General features: G+C 36.9%; 1 long non-coding RNA gene and 1 other non-coding gene across 2 annotated transcripts in view; one reads left to right on the forward strand and one right to left on the reverse strand.

Moving 5' to 3' along the window:
• Positions 1-7,641: 7,641 nt before the first annotated feature.
• Trnag-gcc (transfer RNA glycine (anticodon GCC)) lies at positions 7,642-7,712 on the reverse strand. The gene has a single exon. It is a non-coding gene; the product is annotated as a tRNA-Gly (tRNA).
• Positions 7,713-9,294: 1,582 nt separating this feature from the next.
• The window catches only part of LOC106170902 (uncharacterized), a 73,059-nt gene continuing 61,176 nt past the window's right edge, over positions 9,295-21,177 (forward strand). The window contains exons 1-2 of the long non-coding RNA XR_015334238.1: positions 9,295-9,429; positions 11,203-11,257. This is a non-coding gene — a long non-coding RNA (uncharacterized LOC106170902). The remainder of the gene's footprint in view (positions 9,430-11,202; positions 11,258-21,177) is intronic.

A 21,177-nucleotide genomic window follows, 5' to 3' on the forward strand; every position in this document is an offset into this window, starting at 1 on the left:
GTTTGTTTAACTAACCGTCAATCAAGTTTGTCAAATTTGACAGATTTGATTGGCACCTATCATTCACTAGAGCTAAAAGTTTTTTATTCAACAAAGCCATTGGAGCCGTCCGCACTAGACAGCTTCCAGCAGAACTGGACTTTTTTTAAACAAGGTTTACACAAAAGAGAGAAAAACAGGCAAATCTCAAATAGCACTCCGTGCTCTTCTTGAGGGAACAAAAGAAAAATATAAAGTAAATATAAGTCAGCGAATATGATCATTAGAAAAATAACGAAAACAGACACAACTAATTAATGAAATTCAAACAAGTTCTGAATGAAAGTCGAAGAAGTTTATAAAAATAAATGTTTTTTTAACAATAATTTGTGCCTGCTTGAATATTCATTGATAGTTCAGCTTTGTTATCATTTCAATAACTTACGGACCTTTATGAGTTTATTTAAAGGTTATCTGTGTGCTATTTGAATTTCTTATCAAACCCTTTTACCTCTTGAAAACGCTCTCTTCCAGGTTATGTTGAATATAATTTTATGTCGGCTGTTAGCGTTAACAGATGACGTTTTTTTTTTTTTTTTTTTTTCAGTACGGAGGCCAGAAATTCTATCCCGTGAATGATTTCGCTGTTTTTTCTCTCTTACTTCTGTTACTAATTTTCTACATTGATTCACCGATTTATCTGTGCTAATTCCTAAAAGATAGCTGCTAAGGTCCCTGATAAAGTTGAAGAGTCCACGTATACACTTAGACTTCTCACTGATTACGATCTAACTCCACCCTACCAGCAATCGACGGCGAGGTGCAACAGTTACAAAGAAAATTTTATTCCTCGTACTTTATGCAGTTTGTCGTTTTAGAAAGAGTTTACTCTTCCTTCGAATTTTGTGAATGCATTTTTTGAGTTGCCTATGGAATAAATACCACATAATGGTTTGAGTCCATTTTCTTATTTTCTGACCTGGTTTTTTCATCTGACTGGATGGAAATAAATATGCAGTTATATTCAAGATTGCTTATTATGACACTCCTGAAGAATTAAAAAAAAAAAAAAAGGAAATCAGCGCCCTCTATCATTTATCGCTGTCTTCACTAGCACAATATGATGAAATTCATGGACAACGTCACAATCATGTTGAGATAGACTCTGATGTCAAATACTGTAGCATTAACCCTGTTGTAACTCAACTTCCTCTATTCTCCCAGACCATTACATACCTGTCAACATTGACAATTGCCAGAGAGAAAGATTCCTGCGCACGACCTACGTCCCCCACCCCGATACACACACACACACACACACACACACACACACACACATAATAAAATAAAACACAAACACATTCTCAGCTGGGTCAGATGGTGTTCAAACGAGGAAGTCTATTTATAAAAACAACTATTACAAACAATGTCCACCTTTTAAGTGGTCGGTTACTTTCAGAACAAGCTTGGTCCCATGACAACTTTATCATACATAGTGTTCAGTATGATACTCACGCTAAACCTAACGTGGTTTTGTCTTGGACATTTCCTCCTTATTGTTCACTGCAATAACTACCCTCCATCAATAAAACTAAAAAAGCAGGTGACAGCACATTATCGTGAATGAAATCACCACACGTTCTAAGGAAAGAAAAGATAGAAAAACCTGGAAGATCGGGAGATTTTACGTCTGAATCGGGAGATACATGTTTTTTGTTTTCTTTTAAGAAAATATTAAAATATTTTCCTAATGCTAACATTATAATACCGTCTTAATAGCAAATATTGATGCCACATTGACTCTACCAACTTGAATATAATTATGAAATTGTTTTTGTTACGCTGATTGTATATATTTTATGTATATTCGTTTCTATTACTAATAGACCTTCTCTTGGAATATCTTGGAATAATCCGGATGTTAAAATTGTGATATATATATATATATATATATATATATATATATATATATATATATATATATGTTTAATTTTAAGTACTCATGAACCTCTAGAAACTAGTTATGTAAGAATAAAGTTTTATAAGCCCCAAATCTCTGTATTTTTTTAAATTATGTATATTCTGGACTTGTAAAAATACTTTGTACTTTCTGCTCACGTTGGAATATATTATCTATGCCCCGAAGTCAGGAGACTTCTAGACGATATCGTGTTTCAATTTGTTCAGCATAAACTCGAGTTGTCTCTGCATTCCCCCGATCTCAACCCCCCAGAATTTTATGTGGGGTGGTATCTGAAGGATCTGGTCTACAGGGATAACTCCCACACCATCCCATATCAGCTTTAGACATCAGAGCTGTGCCGGGAGAAGAATGCATTGATCAATGTCGTAGACAATTTTGCCCGTGGAATTCAAATGTGTCAGCAACAGAACAGAGCACATTTGGAGGAGTATTTTCTATAAATGACGACAAAATCTTTGTCAGTAGAGCACGTGACATGCTCTTTGTAGCAGTAGATTTGTTAACTTCTGCAGATATCAGATATACAGTATATGAACTGTATATAATTTGTAAACAGAAAATACACGGCGTTCACGTTTTTGGGTTACATTTATACTGGGACCCTGTATTTCAACTTGTAACAACCGAATATATAATTATTGATTCAATAGCTATAGATGTCATCTAAAAATCATCTTTTTGAATTATCATAGTTGAAATATACTGTAGTTATATAATTAGAAGAGATAAATCTGCGCACGGTTTTTCTAGAGCCAAAAGTTGCAAAAATTTGCCTAATCTGATGTGTTTAATGTGTTAAAGTTAAATGACATCGGTAAACAACATAACGCAATTAAAACTCAATTTCCCTGACTCTCCCAAACTCATACCCCCCCCCCCCAACACACACACACACCACCACTACCACCCCTCCATACAACAGGCTTACTATATCGACCGCTTATTTTGTCGAAGGCTCTGATTTCTAAATTATTTTTGTGTCGTTTTATTTTAACATATTTGCTTTTAATCCAACTGTTTGTACTGAATGGTTCGTCGACATCTAATTTAAACTAAAATTTCCATTGACTTATTATGGTAATTTCTTTATGGACATTTCATCCCCCTCTCAGTCTGGCGTTATGCCTTCACTAACACAATTGGGTGATATTTGTGGAGTCCGTCACAATCATGGTTGAGACAGCATCAAAATCAACACACCGCAGCCTCTGGCTACCCTCCACCAGGGCCATAGATTGGTGTTTCACTAGATGTTCAAAGATACGTTTCTGGTTAAATAGATAACTAATCTCTGTACTGTAAAAGCAAATAATATCCACAGCACAATAACTGCGGCCTTGGTAGAGGGAAGCCTATGGCTCATTTCCCGTATTAACTGAGATTGCTCATTTGAAATGTCTTCACGGTGACAGAGAACATATTTTGGGTTAGCAAGAAAAATTTTAATCTTAAAGGAGGTTAAAAACGCGCACGAGAGAGAGAGGGGGGAGAGAGAAAAGTTGAAAACTTGTTTATCCGAGACATTAATAAAATCGAAAAACAAATTAATTCAGTTATAAGCAGGAACATCGGATGATTAAATAACACACAAATATCTTAGAACGTATGTCGGAGATTGTTATTGTGTGTGTGGGGGGGGGGGGGGGGGATTATCATCATTATTGTCAGAAACTAGTCCAATTCTGGACAAAAATGTAAAAAAAAAAATCAAGCCTGCCATACTAAAAAAGATTAAAGTATTAGGTGTAGAGATGTGCGCTTTGCTAAAGCCTACTTCACATTTTCCACAGACACCGAACGATGAAATCGAAATCAATTTTCGGTTTTTCTTTTTTCACTAAAATAAATACTATTATTGATTATCAAAATGTTGCCTCACTAGACATGCAGGCTCACCGGAAACAATTTAAAGTGTTTACGCGAAAGCGGGTATGCGCGTTACCCTTCTGGTTAAAAATAATTATTCTTTATACAAACCAAACAAAATAAGAAACGTCTGTCACGTAGGTAGTGGTAGATTAGTAACGAGATAAAGTGTTCAGTTGATGAGGATTTTGCTGCCATCCTCACAATACACAGATGATATCCCTCACACACCTGGTATTGTGAATACAGGTCAGCTAAAACTTAATTCAAAATTGGCATATCCTTACAGTATAAACATTGGTTTGATTTGGTGGAATCAGTTTGTGTCAATTTGTGTATGAGAAAAAATAAATTTTAAAGATCCCTGTATGTCAAGTTGAGAGAGAGTTTTGAGATTTTCAACAGGGCCGCAGACTGCAGGGGGGGGAAAGCAGCACTGTAATATTTTCTTTCAGTCGGCTTTTAAAGAGTACCACAATCGTTGTAATAACCAGTTTTCTAGAGTCTTCCTTGAAAGCCTTCCAAAACCCATGCTCCCCCCCCCCCCCCCCCCCCCCCACCAAAATTTTTTTTCTCTGCCTTAAATCCCTAAAGACATTCAACTACAGGTACGTTTTATAAGCACCTCAAACATCGAGAAACGCTTAAATCATGAAAATTGAAGCTACAAAAAGCATTGGAATAGAAGTTATCTATATGCCTATAAAAAGTCAACTTTGCCAGAAACACATTAATAAATGTGACATTTACGGTACAGGCCTACCCAACTACCAGACTCGGCACCTAAGGATCCCGAATTAACCGGTATATCGGATCACGCTACCCGTTTTCAAGGTGTGTGTCAGATCGCATTTCGGAGTATCATACCCCAGAATAAATTTTGTAGCACGACTGCGGGCTCATCCACGCTCGGCTGAACAACCTGAAACTGTACTCTTACTTTAGAGTACTCTATTTTATTGTCTTTATGGGGGTATATGGGGACTTTACGACATTCGGTTTGAATGTTTTAACCACTTTTGATAGGGCTTTTTTGCATTGTATTAGATTAAATGTGGCAGTCTTAGGTTCATCTAGGTGGCTTTCAAATTTATGCGCCCGGTTTTAAAATCATATAGCGATTTTACGACAATCGTTTACTATCCAATCAAAGTGACAGCCGAGCATGCCAGGGCTCATCCTGTCGGTGTTCTGGCTGATACTCCAAAATACGATCTGACACACACCTTGAAAACGGGTAGTGTGGTCCGATATACCGGTTAATTCAGGATCCTTAGGTGCCGAGTCTGGTAGTTGGGTAGGCCTGCGGTAGCTCCCAGGGAAAGAGAGGGGGCATGTAGCGCGGCTCTCGTCTAGGAGCCCTTCTCAGCCTTCAAGCTGTTACAAAAATTTTCCGAAGGACGGGTCCAGCGATGATTTATAATGAGAAGAAAATTGTTTTATTTCTCGGGGATAATTACATTTGTTAGGTTCAAATATATATTTTTTATCAGATAATAAAATTAAGATAACTTAGGTGATCAAGACCACCACTATTTGAAATCTCTAACGTGACCATCACTTCCAGACAGTCTTATATTACAACAGGCAATCTAATTTGCATATAAGAGAAAATTCTTTTTTTTTTATGGTTTTGAGTCGTGTACAGTTTTTAATTTTATTTATGTAAAAAGCAATGCCCCTTTGCGCTCAAAACTTTCCAATTATTTAATCGACAGTCCCTCATTATTAGTTCATTTACATGATTTATAAACCTACATGTCACAGGCGTGAATCACGTTATCACGTCCAAGTCATAGCATCGTTAAACTAGCGCCAATAATAACTGCAGTGAAGAATGTAGGTCAATTGCCTGTACAATTCTCCCATAGCATTATTGATTTTTTATGGAGTGGAACATTTTAGGGGGAGACTGGGGAGAAAAAGAAGTATCAGCTTAACAGCAAAAAATATATAGAGCATGGAGCTGCTATATTTAGAGTCTATTATAAATGTTTAGAAGAGTGTAGAAACAGCCTACTTTCCCAGTTTCACCGTAGAGAACTTCGCAGACAATATGACACCTCTCTGTTTCTCCCTAAAATTTTGTTGACCACGTTAACTGTTCAACTCCCGGCAGAAGATGAACCAGTGAACCAGCCTTGCACAGGTGTAGGAGCCGGGATGTGGGGCGATACGGTGGGGGGGTTAACTCTTAAAAAAAACACGTCAGCCCTGAGCAGGGGCAGAGGGGGGGGGCGCACATCGAGTGCGTTCCTTCAGCACTAGAGTCTAAATGAAGACAGTGATTGCAGCACTATTTTCACCTTCGGCCGGCAACCCAAGGCCCTCACTTAATAAATAACATTAGTATTATTTTTTAAACGCTATTTGGGTTTTTTATCGACCCGAATAACTATGGTAAATACCGTACGAGAAAATGGCGCTTGATACTGGGATATTGGACGATAACGTTGCGAGGTATGATGGAGTTTTGTGTTAGATATTAAATAAATAAATAAATGGAGGAGAAAAACGTCAAAATTATGTTAATGCAGTAAATTAAGTAAGAAATCGTTTTACTGGTGTGTCATCCTTCTGATAAAAGCGGCTGTGCCAATACATGTATGCTTCATTGATTTTATTTGTGCGTGACACTGGTGATTGAAAGAACTGCTGTAATAGCTTTTTTTCAGTTAATCAGCAGTAACACCCGTGTAATATGTAAGGCATAAAAAGGGATGAACCCCCCCCCCCCACACACACACACACACACACGCACGCACGCACATCCAGCTATAAAGACTGACGTGACTGGGAAAAGTGACGGGAGTAAGTCCCCTTCACCCAAACACCCTGCCCCTTGCTCCTTAGGATAATGGGGAATGTGTACACAACCCAAATTCAAGAAAAAAAATGCTTTTTTTCTTATATGCAATTAGATTGCCTTGGGTAATAAACTGTCCGGAAGTGATGTTCACATCTGTAGCGAGACCGGTGCTAGCACAATCTAAATGACGCTGCAAATGAAGTTGTAAGAAGTTGTAAGCTAGTTGAGAACTAACAGACATTAGTATTATGGGAGATTTTAAAGAGATTTTAATAAATCTGTATCACTGGAAATATAAGAAATGATTTTATTAAATATACATATGTCCATATAAGTAAACAACATAGTGTAAATGACACACACGTGTAAAATATGGGAGAACAACAACAGAAAATAATACAGAGCATATTACAACAGCTACCGAAAAGACAACCAGTTGTGGCCGCTAGTTGAGTGGAATGCTTTTAAGTTATAAGTTTGTTTCCAGGGCCGTAGCCTGAGCAAAGTGCCAGGGGGGGCAGTGGGCAGACTCGAGGGGGTGAAACCCCCGAGGGGGTGGGGGTGGGAGGGGGACACCCCCTCCCACGGTGTGGAAAAATTTTAAAAACTGTATGTATAATACTGCATTCTGGTGTATTTTAACTGTTATTTATTGCTCAATCAGAAGTCAGAAATTGTGGGTTCATTTTGCCATGAGTACAGTCATTTTTTCAACACAACACACCAATTGGACTTCATTTCAAACAGTCAGGGTAAACAATAACCTGATAACAGTGTGGCCATGAGTGCATTTTCTCACAGAATTGATACCAATTAACTTTGCAATTTTTTCACCTTTGCGATTATTATTATTATTATTTTTTTTTTTTTTTTTTTGCACCTCAAATCCCAGGGGGGGCAGCTGCCCCCCTGCCCCCCCGGAGGCTACGGCCCTGGTTTCTTTTTTCAGTTTTTTGCTTTTTCTTTGCAAGAAATCGGAAAATGAAACCCGTTCAAAAGGAAATGCATCGGCCGGGAATCGAACCCGGGCCGCCCGCGTGGCAGGCGAGCATTCTACCACTGAACCACCGATGCGCACATTCGGGATGCATCAAAGGCCACCTTCCGCCCTCCCCCCCCCCCCCCCCCCCCCCCCCCCCCACACACACACACACACACACACACACACACACACACACACACAGCGTCGTCTTCAAATTTATCTAAAAGCCTGGGTCCGTCTGGGCAACACACAACATATCAGAATTTTAAAAAATGAGTAACCAATATGCCTTTTATTTGAAATGTCAATTTACATCTTTACTTTTGAAGGACGCAGCAATTTACATAATCACAGGTACAAATGTATATAGGTCGAGCTCTGCCACTCACAGATGCGCGTGATGAAAACGATTAAGTCCCCTTTACACTGGACGACATCCTTTCTGTGTCCCGTAGCACGGCCCCGTCTGAGAGTGAAAAAAACTTTACGTGCCGACACCTAGCCGATCATTGAGTATTCATTCTGCAACCAAAGCGATGCTTGTGCCTCCTTTCTACGACCACAGCGATGCCAGGTTTATGGTCGCACAAAGGACGTGGTCCAGTGTAAAGGGGGCTTTACTGACAAAAGGATTCGTTTTAAGCGTTCACTTCATTCTGAACACGTAACATGCATTAAACAAAAGCCGTCCTAAGAGACATTGCTCGGTTGTTGTTTTTTTTAATCTAAATTTTTTGAAACTATAGCTTTTTTCCAACACTGTTCCTTTGGCGCTGCAATATACTAAAGGTATTCTTCTTGAGATTTACCCTCCAAAATTGATTAATGATCAATTTTTTGCCAAAATTTTTCTATCCCTCTCTTCACTTGGATTCGACCTTTGATAAAATCTATAAAGGTTGATTCCAGCTTTAAATGACTGGGCAGTCATTATGTTCTTTAAGCTCCATTGGAAATATCAGGATCAGGTACGCTCTAGAAAAAATGTTAAAGGGCCATTTATATCATTTTTAAGGTGTTGCTGTATGTAAATCTTTAGAAGAAGCTGTGGATGGCAAAAATGACGTCAGGCCAGAGATTGCCGAATTATATTCAAGTAAACGGTTTCCCATTTTTAGGGCTTTTAAGCTTAAACCCGGTAGTTGTCAATAATTCCCTTGAAGTTGGCACTGCGGCACACCTTTTGAATAAATAAATAAATAAATAAATAAATAAATAAATAAATAAATAAATAAATAAATAAATAAAATAAGATAAATCAATCTGTCCTTTATTGCTGCTCTTAAACAAGAATCACCTTCACTTGTTCTTTTCTAAATTTTGAGGAAAATTTTTTTCGTTCTGAATTTTTCTAATATTCTACGCTTTTTAAAAATTAGGCCTACTTATTTTATACATGTAGCGGACAAGTTTGATTCTTTGCGGAGCGTAGGCCTGCCTTTCTTTGGGCCTAAGAAAATGTTTTCATTCTTAAAATTGATTTTCATCTTCAAATAGGACTAGGCAGCATAGATTAATAACGTTAACATTGCTGTTCTTAAGAAAAAAATTACACAAATGAGCTCCGACGAAGCAGAAGCGCGAAAGGCCGCTGAAATGAGAGGTAAGGTAAAAACACAATCACAATCACGGTTGAGACACCAAGGCGTCCTTGGCTAACCTCGCGTTACTTCCGATAATTTACGAGATTCAAAACGCAAAGGGGGCCTCTCGTGCTTGTTGTCTGCTCCCATCTCCCCCGTGGGTGTTTTGATATAGTAGACACAGAAAATACTGCGAAAATCTGGATGTAGACGACAGTAGGCTTACGTAAGTTTAAGCACTATTATTTACAGTTCTCTCTACTTAACCTAGGCTTGTATGTAATATGATTGACAGCAGATACAGAGCGTTTCGACAGTCACGCCTTACGTGAAAAAGCGACGCGTTGGTTCCAAAGCTATGCCTTTTCTATCATGATGTCATATTTACAGACATAGATGTATGGGCACTCCAGCACTAAAATCCCAGAGACAAAGATGTTTATGGCAGTGCCACAACTTTGATGAATTCTGGTTTAAGATTTTATCTTTTCTTTCAGTATAACTAAACATATAGTGTTTATAATTAATGCATTAGAAAAAAATATTAACACTGATAGTGGCAGCACCACAAGCATATAGGTCTATCAGTTTTGTGAATTCTGGTTTTAAATTACTTATTTTTTTCTTTCTGGATATATTTAATACATGGTTCTTTGTTTTTATGTCTTAACAAGGTTGTGTAACTTGTTCTTAATGATTAACCCCAATATAAATTAAAATAGTGCAAATCAGAAATTGAATTACAAAATGAAAACTTAAAATAATGTGTACATTGAATTTGTTATTCAGTAATGTCTCTGATCTTTTCAATGGGGATAGATTAATAAAATTTCAGGTACATAACTTTGTAATCATAAAAGACATTTCTTTGTGGCATTGGTTATAAGTGTTTTACTGTGTTAGTGCAGACGAGTAAGCTAGATCACCTCTACTGCATTCTATATTTGCATATAAGTTGTAAGTGCAGACAGTCAAGATCTCCTCTAATGCAATCTATATTTGCATAAGTGAACAGTTAGTTGTTTGAGGGTTTAAGCACCAGCTAGGTGAGATGACCTGTACCTGTTCAGTTGTACCTGAGAATTTCATACTGTCTATCTGGCAGTGTGTGTAAGGTAAAGATTCTCATGCAACTTGCACTCTGACTCATGAAGAAGTAGCCACATATTAGGTACCTTAGGTAATCTTATAATGTATCAATATCTGAGACTATGTAGGAGACAAATGTTGATTTTTGTTGATAGGATACAAATAGAAATTTTGTTTATCTGTGTTGAACTATCTTTGCCACGCCCTTCAAGATACATCTTTAGGGATGGCCATATTATTTGACAGACACTTTGATACTGCAGCTTGGTTGTAATTTGTATAACTGTGAAAACTATGGAGAAGAATAGAGACAAGTTATTTGTGGCAGATGGCAGTGCATCTTGTGATATTCTTCAATGTTTTCAGTAATTTTAGACTCAAAGTGCTAGTTAGCTGTGCTTGAGTTTTGAGGTGTGGTGTTGAGTCAGATTGTACACAAGTTATTTACCAGTGGTTTTCTGCAGGTTTAATATAATCTTAACTGATTTATGTTTGAGCATCCACATATCCTTGTCTAATTACTATACAAGGGGTGAATTTGAATGGATGATATCAGTTTTTAAAGTTTGCTTTAGTCATAATTTGAATCATAATAGCAGGTAATTGCATGGTCTTCTTCCCTTTCTCCATATAGAAAAAACTTAGTAGTAATCACCTTCTGTTTTTTTGGGGGGATTAAATAATTTTTGTGATTTAGAATTGTTTATCAGTTATTGTAATTTCCCACTTCTTTCATATTTTTCATTGATCACAAAAATGCACTTAAAGTAGTATATCACCAACTGAAATGCTTACATAGATAAAGATATAATAGATATTAGATTTTTACTGATGTAAAGCTTTATATGTGCAAATTTAACAAATATTGAAGCAGATTTGGCAAAGTTCACATTGTTATTTTGTTTTTCAGTCTGGGAATAGTGCCAGTGTCAAAAGTCATTGCTGTCACCAGTAGCCCCCACAATGTAAGTACTTTTTAATTTTTTTTCACAGTCCAGTCACCAAGTTAGGTATGAAAGTTGCCAGTACACCATGAGTTTGTATTCTTACAACTGGCTTCTTCAATAATCAAACACAAGATAATGTGTGTCCCGTCACAACCCCACAGTTCCCAGTCAGCCACTTGTGGTCATGAAGATGTCTGGAGATATGGCCAGGCACCAGAAGCACATGTCTTTAAGCCCATAGAAAATTACCCTGGTACCAACTGATTGCAAAGGTATCTGGGAAAAGTAGGGGTTCATGGTAGTAGTTAACATGACTTTTGTTTGCCAAGATTACCTGTAGCTAGTATAGTATGTATTTTATTTATTAAAGTGAAATGCGATATAGATATACAAATCTCCTAGGCCTACAAGTAAGTCAGTGAACTTTGTACATGTAGCAGAAGCAAATCAAATCAAAACAAAATAAAACAAAGAGGAAAAACTATGATTAAGATTGACATTTATAACTAAACAAATACTATCATTTAGGGTACACACAACTCCAGAGCCCTGAATGGAACTGTCTGCCTCAAACTAAAACTGTTCTTTAAATAAATTGCCATGTCTTTAATTAGGTATATTTACAATTAAGTCTATCAGTATTTTAGAAAAATCTTCCTTTTAACAGGTTTACAGTCCAAGTCTCCCAGAATCTTACATCGTATGTCCCCGCATAGGGACATACCAACACAAAAGAAGCTCATCCTCAACTATGTTCTTATCACACAATTTGCAAAGGTGGGGCGAAGCCTCTACCCCCACGTAGCGGCCAGTCTTTAGTCCAGCGGTACTATTCTGCATCTTATATATCTATTTGCATAATCAACCATGTAATATTTTATAATAATTATTACAATATTTGTAATTATTATATATATTCCTGTTCAATATCTTTTTAGTGACTATGAACTTATGCTATATACTTCAATACATGTACTAATTAATACTAACAACAACAATTGACAGATTTTCACAAAGATTGCTTTCAAACATTGTCATCTTTATGGTATATGATCATTTGGCGTATAGTTATAACCTGTGATATCGGCGTATTTAAATAGAATTGCTCTGTAAAATTATCAATAAGATGTTGATACAATAGCCCTTTACTCCCTGTGGATATTTCCCCAGTCGTTTGTCTAATTAAGTTATCTTTCTTTGGGTTTGACTAAACCTACCGTTAAAGTAAAAAAGTAAACCAAGGTAACTGAACTGATTCATCCTTTCAAGATCAACACTGTTATATTTCCATGTTTCATCAGCACAACCTTACCCTCACTTGTAAAGACTTTTTTTTTTTTTGTTTTTACTGTTTACTGTTTACTTCCACTTTTATGAGATTTTTGCAGGGTATCTCATAGTTTTTGTAATACTTGAGGGGTTTCTGATAAAAGTACAGTGTCATCAGCATACATAAGTAAGAAGAGATTAATGTCCCGTATCTCTACACTGTCACAATTTTCCAATATTACAACACAGTTTCGATGATGTGAGTTTCTTGATATTTCTGTTCAGTGTTGTCTATAAGAGCCATTGTTTGGCCAACAGCAGTTTGTGGGTGCTGTCCTTCATTGATGTTTTTTGACCCAACGATAAGAGTGATTGTCTTAAGTTTGCCAAATATCTTTTATGAATTCCTTTGCATCATTGGTTTTCTTGCCACTCATGCAAAGCATTTACTTCTAGAATATGGATAGAGTCTATTAGCAGATAATTCTTTTCCATGGAGGTTGCTTTATACAACATTTTCATAAATTGCTGTTTTTTCCATTGGGTTCGTGGGTACTCCATCTTGTGCTAGGTGTGAATGCTTTGTTGGTGCTGTCGTCCTGTTGAGCTTCACAGATGACTTCAAGATTTAAGAAAATGTAATGTTATAGCAAATAACTAAATTTTGAGTCCTCAACAATCTCAATTTTTCTCTTTTTTTCTGGGGTTGTGATAAAATCAAAGACCCAAGCACAACTTTAAGCAACTCTTTTTCTTTCTCTTTTCTTTTGTAACAGAAATCCCATCTTGGTAAAAGTTTTATTTTCTTCCAGAGAGATCACTGAAGATCAACAATTACAAAACACATTTATCAATCTAAATCAAATAAAGTATATGCTTGTCTTTTGCACCAGAAAGAGAATTTAAAGAAAAAATTGGAAATGGACTTCCTTAGTTAACCTGGTCAGCGAATCCCCCATGCTGATCCAGCATGAGAAATGACAAAGAACCTTCATGGAAATTTGACCTAGAATGGACCTTTTCATGGCAAAAAGGACAGCTCATTCAAGCCCCCTAACCTCTCCCCCCCCCCCCCCCCCAAGCTATGAGCCTGTAGAATTATTGTAAAAAATACAAATTTTGTCAAAATAAATCTTGTAAATAACACACCTACTGAAGCTTTTTAGATTTCTTCAACTGAATAAAATAAATTTAAATTAATTCAAATGCATTATGCATAAGTTTGACTGTTGAAATTTTCACCGATAATTACAATTAAAAAAATGAAAAATAAAACTGTCTATATTTGCTTTTCACTGTACTACTGCATTATAATAACACCCATAAGCAATTCAGTTTCATATGAAAAGGAATAAAAACTAAATGCACTGTATTCATATTATACAAAATGTGTCTGTTCAGTTCATGATTCCCAACCGAGTGCCCTCAACTGCTGAACCTGACGCTGAATTAAAAATCTTGTTACAACATTCTTAACTACATGTCTCCTCATCTGCCTGATCTGTTTCATCCTCTTTTTGTAGACGGCTACATTTGTTCAAAGTGGAGAGTCTTGAAAACTAGCTGGAAACCTGATGGGTTGTGAGCCAGTCCTCTTTTGTAAACTGCTTTCTGCGATTGAGTGCATCGATTTACTGAAAGTTTCGATGTCTGTGCAACATGTGATGGTTGTTCTTTCCTCCCAGTTTCAAGTCCTCTGTTGAATTCTGCCAGCAAAAATTGCTTAATTCCCTGAGAGTATCATTTAGCACTTCTTGGGACCTTCAAGGTCCAGCCAGCTGGGAGGTCCCTCCTGTCCCCAGGTGCTAGAGGCTAGCACACTTTCAGAAGTGCTGCTCGTTTTCACTCCGCCCAATCTTTGGGCCCACTTGGACCTAACGAGGTCATATCCAGCCTGTTCAAACAGATGCTGACCTGCAGCAGTATGGGTTGTAAGTTCTTCCTCATGAAGTTAGAAAGGACTTCATATATGTAGCCTGGTTCCAGACACCTGAACCTGGGAGCATCAGTAGGTGGTCTCCTCCAACCAGGCACACCTGTTGCTACTTTTGGTTTGGAAAATGGCGTCATCAATAGTAGATCTAGCTGTGCTTGCAATAAGTTCAACGACTTGCTTGCTTTCTTACATTGGCTTTATTGTGCAGGTGAAAAATGTCTGAAAAAAATTTAAAAAGATAAAATAATAAGTTGATAATTACTTACTTTGACATATTTGCTGCAGATAGAGGGAATTGAGAGAGTTGTCTGAGGGCGTGTCTCAGGTAAGCACGAGGTGTGAAACTGGGGGAACTCTTGCTGCAGCCAACGTGACTCCATTGAACCCCAAACATATGTGAGATATTCAACATTTGTCTGCCACTGGTTGGGTGGGTGATGCCAAAGTTGCTCACTTGCTGTTTGTCCAGAGTCCAGATAGTACTGGCTGAGGAGCAGGGTAGCATGGTATAGTAGCAGTAGGTGTAGGAATTAGGGGAATCAGGAAGTGGCAAATGGAAGTTGCTGTAATCTACCTGCTGTATCATTCTTATCTCTGTAGCGCCACAGCAACTGCATCATGCCTTTCTGACAGCATCGCCAACATTCAGTATTAAAAGTCATAAGTGTAGACCTTACAAATCAGCAAATCCCATACAGAAAAAGAATTTACAGTAATTTCAAAACTTTTTTCCCATTTGCAAAAGATTTATACAACAGCACTAAAAAAATTTTCACCATTTGTGGCTTACAACTCCCAAAACTAAGATCAGTGAAAATTGAATTTTCTGTTTTTATCCTCTCCTGATATGGCCATTCATTTATCAGACTTTGAACTCTTAGATATTGGAACCCCATATGTATTCATTGATAATGATAGGTTATATGGATAGCTTGAAGAAAGTGGCCCACCTTAAACGGAAAACTAGACTACAATAAATTTGTCCATCATTGATATCTTCAATATTGCCAGGTCTTTTTTTTCTCTGAAAATGATATTGCTATTTTTGAAAAAACTTGGTTTCGCAAACATTTTCTGAATTTGTTGTTGAACAAAACCGGTGAAGCACTAGCTCTTAGCTGCTCTTGTACTTACATTCTTGTTGCACATTGTATTGGGACCTACTCGATAGTTCAAATCAACTCCTAGCTGTCATACACTGAGATTTTTTAGTGAGAACAGTAGTAATGCTTTACAACTGGGGAATTGAAAAAAGAAAAATATTTCTTAAAATGGAATAAGCTTTTCATTCCTGGTGGGCCTGCAAGCAGTGGGCATTGATCATGATGAGAGTCAAAAGGTTATAAATAGCTGGTTTCCACTGATATAGCGTGATCTGGTATAAAGCAGTACCATGCTTAATTGTACAGCTGTGTGGTTAGGATAAGTTGGATGATGTGTGGGTTCATCTGAGGAGGGCCCAGTATTTGAGTGCTTGTTTTACCATCTTTATACTTCTATCTGAATTGCTGTCTTCATCATCCTCACTGAAGGAGAGTTCTGAATCTGCAGGTGTCTCTTCACGATCAGAAATTCTGTGGAGAAATTCATCCAATTGTTTCTGAAACACCAGCAGCATCTTTTCAGATGTTTGTGACTGGTTTGGAATTTTTTTATTTTCTTGCACAGCTTGGGTCTCATTCTGCCAAGAAGGTCAAATCCCTTGCTTACAAAAATGTAAAAGATTAAATGATTTAGATGTAAAAATGAAGTATTGAATTTGATATGTTTTATATCACCAAATATTGCATGTGGGTATCTTTTGGCTTATTAACTCAAAATAACATTTTAGCTCTTTGGAAAATTAAACCATTTGACAAAAAGAAAGGGAAAAATCAAAGATGGATGCCAATTTATGGTTATATTATTTAAAAGCATTTGCTATAAGGAGTTTGCCATAAAAAGCTTTTTTTTTATATTTTTGCTATCATATGGAGCCATTGTCCTTGTCCATATTAAGACCAAGATCAAGGCTATTCTCAAGGTCATTCTCAAGTAACTTATTTGCCCAAAACTATTTTACATGAAACACATTGATTCAAATTACTTGTCTTTCATTTTGACATACATTGTACTTGTATTGTACTTTGTACAATGTAAGAACCCCCCCCCCAAAAAAAAAAAGAACAAGAAAAGACTTGCAAATATTTGAAAACATGTATTTTGTATATACATGTAAATCAAAATTTGATGTCATATATCTCATGATGAGGTACATGTTTCTTTGGGGGTTAAGTACAAAATTCAGAACTCCCGACCCAAATTCATGTTTTCATTGGTATTTGTCATCTTTTAAATGTATGGAAGGCTTAATTACTTTGTATGCCTATTTAATGGAACTTAATTACTGTTTATTCAGAGCAGCTGCATCTACAAAAAAAGAGCACATAGTAGATTTGCACGTAAACTGGTTTATTTCCTACCTATGTTGCATCACAACCCGAGTTGAAACACAGATAAAGTTGACACATTGATTTGACATGGCCAAAGCTGCTGCAAATGGCATTGATGACATGCCTGCAGCGATTGCGATTTTCCCTGCTGACAAGAGCTTTAAATTTTTTGTGTGCTCATATGAAATTCCATTTACTGAATTCTTATTCCTAAGGGTGCCTAGAACCCCGCTGATTGAGTGTATTGTCCTATAATGAATTTTCAGAGATTATGAAAAAAAAAAAGAATTTCTTGCTAAACGTGCCCACCTCTGTGACAATGGGCATACAATAATTATCTCTCAAAGATAGGGCATGGCATGGCATGTTGGCTTGTTCACTGTACATTGCAATCAGGCACAACAAACTAGTAACCATTTGACAGCTCCAAAGTCAAAAAGACCTTTGGATGTCAAAAAAGAATACATTTTTGTTGTATCTTATAGGTCTTGGGGAGGGGGGTTGTAGGCATTTCAATTTGACAGTTACTTTCTTTTTTACATATCTCAGTTCCTGTGTTTTCACTTGAGGACGATTTGGGGGTGTCAGGAAGATATGTGTTCTATACTACATCTTTTGTTCAACTGCCTGTCCAAAAAGGCAGGAGAATATTGCCAGTATAATTATCAAATGTGATGTCACTGGCAGGAAGACTTTGGACTGCACCAGCTGGTATCTTACAGTCATATGTTGATGGTGGATCTGGTTGTTCACATGGCTCGGGGGCTTTATGACAGGTACAACTTACTTCTAGCTTTCTGATGTCTGAAGCTTTCCAATGTCTGGAAGTGAAGGCGGGAGTGACTGGTCCATCTTAAGGACAAAAAAATTTCCTAGAAGTCACAATCAAAGTTTTGCATTGAAATGTAGAATTGACGATATGGTCCTATTTTCTTTAGAACTTTGATTCTGTAATCTTTCTTACTAGTAATTATCTTTCTATTGCCTTTTATGAAGAGTGCTGAGTAATTTTTCTTGTCAAATAATTGAATGGACAGTGTTTCCATAAAAGAAACCATCCAAAGAAACTGCTGGTATTGTTTCTAGCATGTCCATCTGAAAACTGCCCAGTTCTCAGTCAAATCTAAATCTTGGTCTGTATCTTTTTACCTTATTGTTCTCCTGCTCGTGAGCCTGATTGAATGGGATGACTGGAAAATTTTGGCTGTTTCAAAAAAGACCCAGTTTGAAGCATTATTCAGTCCTGCACAGCAGAGACTTAAGGACAGACACCTACCTGGCCAGGTAAACATGGACCAAGGTAAAGAAAAGGGTGCTGCCTGATCCATTGCTTCAACATGAAAGGGAAATATTTTATCCTTATGGGCTCTGCTACACAGTAGAATGAAGGTTTCAAAATTTCATGATCTGATCCTAGAGCATGAGTGTTGGCCAGATTCTTTTGCAGCAAGTTTTTTCTCTAAGCTGATTTTTTCACATGAGTAGTAACTAAGTTTCCTACACTAGGCTCTGTAGGCTCTGTATGTCTGTCCGAGACTTTGGCCATTAATTACTATTGCACTCACTCAGGCAAATAGTGGCTGATCAAATATGGTTACTGTGACTGTGAGTTGGCCTGGATTCAGATGATCAACTGTTCGGCCATAAACATCCATGCCATGCTTTATTTGATTGCTTTTATTGTGGATTTTGAAGTCCATAATTAATTGACTTTGGCCTCATTTGTACAATTTTCATATATACATGTAGAATGTGCATAATTGAAAACATGCATTTGTCAAGAAAATTGCAGCAGTAAAAAAAGTGACAAAAAATAAAGCTCCTGTTTTATCACAAATTTTCTGACTTTTTGCATATGTTGTTAAAGCAGGTTTCTTTCGAAATTCAGCGTGATTCAATTATTGTACCACCAGCGTAGGCGCTGGCGGTACCCATGGTTTTAGTCCCGACCCGTATGTTCCGCCGGTTCCTGCGGCTCCGCCGCCAAGTCACCGTTACCGCTTCTCCTCCTAGACGGTAAAGGCCTCTGTACCCATCTCTTGGATTTAGGTCACCTATAATCTCAACTCGTTCCACGTAAAATTTGGGCTTTGTCGGTATTGGGGTCTAGGTGTGGCACTCATTGCAATGCACCCTTGTCTAAAAATGGCAAAATTAAATGCTAATTATCTACCCTACGGAAGGAGTTATGGGAAAAAATTCTACAGACAGCTTTCCAAAAGTCATATGTGTAGATTTCAAATATGCCCTTGGATTTGACCTTTGACCTTTATTTCAAGGTCAAACGGGCCAAAATTTTCAAAAAAATGAAATTTTTTACGAAAAAAAAATTTTTTTCCCTGTTATTCAGATACCACACAGATTTAACCAATAATATTATTGGAAAGTGTAACCCTTTGGGTCATCTTTCATCTCCGTGAATTTGGGGTCAATCGGTGCATTTTCACGGGAGTAGCGGCCATAAAGTACCGAAACTGAAAACTGTCTCTAATTCGGGAACCGTTAATGCTAGAGACCCATTCTTTTTTGCATTTTGTAGAGCATGTAAAGCCCAACACTGAAGGTGGTCTCCATTTTTTTGTAATCCATACGGTTTTCAAGTTACGCTGTATCAAAAAGTACATATTGGTGGTGAAAGCAAAATGTGCAGTACGGTAATGGATAATAAATTTTGAACTCTGGAAAAATAATACATAAGGCTTGGCAAAGCAGACAACTTGTGGTCAAAAATGACATTATTTCATCAAATTTGAACTTCTGGAACTTCAGAGCACCTCCTATTTTAAGAATTTTGACCAAAATTATGTTTTCTTTATTTTAATTAATCTTTTCTGTAGGAAATTTATGGCACATTATGGTAACTCCAAAATTATAACATTTAGTCCCTTATATCTCCAAAACTGGCAGAGATAGGTCCATAGTTACTATTGAAGTTGAATAGGAAGTCATATACTGGCAATCCAAATGTGACCTTGAAATTGACCTTTGACCTACTTTTCACCATGAACTGAACTTTGCAAATTTTGCTTCCCTTTTATCTCCAAAACTGGCAGAGATATGTCCATAGTTTCTATGGAACTTGAATAGGAAGTCATATACTGGCAATCTAAATGTGACCTTAAAATTGACCTTTGACCCACTTTTTATCATGAATTGAACTTTGCAAATTTTGGTTCCCTTTTATCTCCAAAACTAGCGAGATAGGTCCATGGTTACTGTTGAACTTGAATAGGAAGTCATATACTGGCAATCTAAGTGTGACCTTTAAATTGACCTTTGATCTACTTATTATCATGAACTGAACTCTGCTAATTTCTTTCTCTTTTAACTCCAAACCTGGCAGAGATAGGTCCATAGTTACTATTGAACTTGAATAGGAAGTCATATACTGGCAATTTACTGGGACCTTGAAAATGACCTTTCACCTACCTTACGATGAACTTAAATTTGATTGTACCATTTTTAGTTTCATATATTTTTTGCATATATTGAAAATTCTTGTTGATTGCATGTTTACAGCTTGTCAAGCACAAGACTGGTGGCTGTGTCCCTTATTTTGTGTATGTGGGGGTCTATACGAATGCGATTGCTCCAGCTGGTGGTACAATATTCGGAGGCGGTATCGCCTCTCTGATCTTCTAGTTTCAACTGAAGTTCTTCGTTAATTTTTATTTTTACATGTTTTACATGTCTTTTGCTATTAGTGTTTGCCCCATAATTACAAAGCCATTTTTATTTTTACTTAAATTTTGCTGTCTGGCTATATGTTGATAAAGGCAGCTTCATATCAAAAATCAGCCTGATTGAATTATTCTTGTGTAATTTTATTTCTTTTATTGTATTTTTACATCATTTTAGACATGAGCTTTATCAGAATTTTGTGACCTCACAGCATCTACCCCCCCCCCCCCCCCCCCCCAAAAAAAAAAATAATAATAATAATTCACGTTCTTTGTCACGGTAGTTTCCTTATGTCGAACCAAGGCCCTGTCTATCTCTTTACTTCAAATTTGAGTGAATTTGATTGTAATTAAGGCAGGATTATTTGAAAATCATTTTTAAATATCTTGCAAAATTGTTTTTTTTTTAAGATATTGTTGCAAAGCTTTATTTATTTATTCATTCATTAATTTATTACTTGCTGTTTGTTATCTGCATATTTAACAGCTTTGCTGTCTAGTATCATTATGGATCAAATGCACTTTTAGCATTTGTCTTTCAATTTGCCCTTGAACCAGTACATTCAGTAGAAAATATATAGGGTAGATAGTTGCCTAAGGCACCAGAAGTAGGTTAATTTC

This window comes from Lingula anatina, chromosome 4, assembly GCF_051362555.1.
Source record: "Lingula anatina isolate TDL-2025a chromosome 4, LinAna3.0, whole genome shotgun sequence".
Taxonomy (NCBI): Eukaryota; Metazoa; Brachiopoda; class Lingulata; order Lingulida; family Lingulidae; genus Lingula; species Lingula anatina.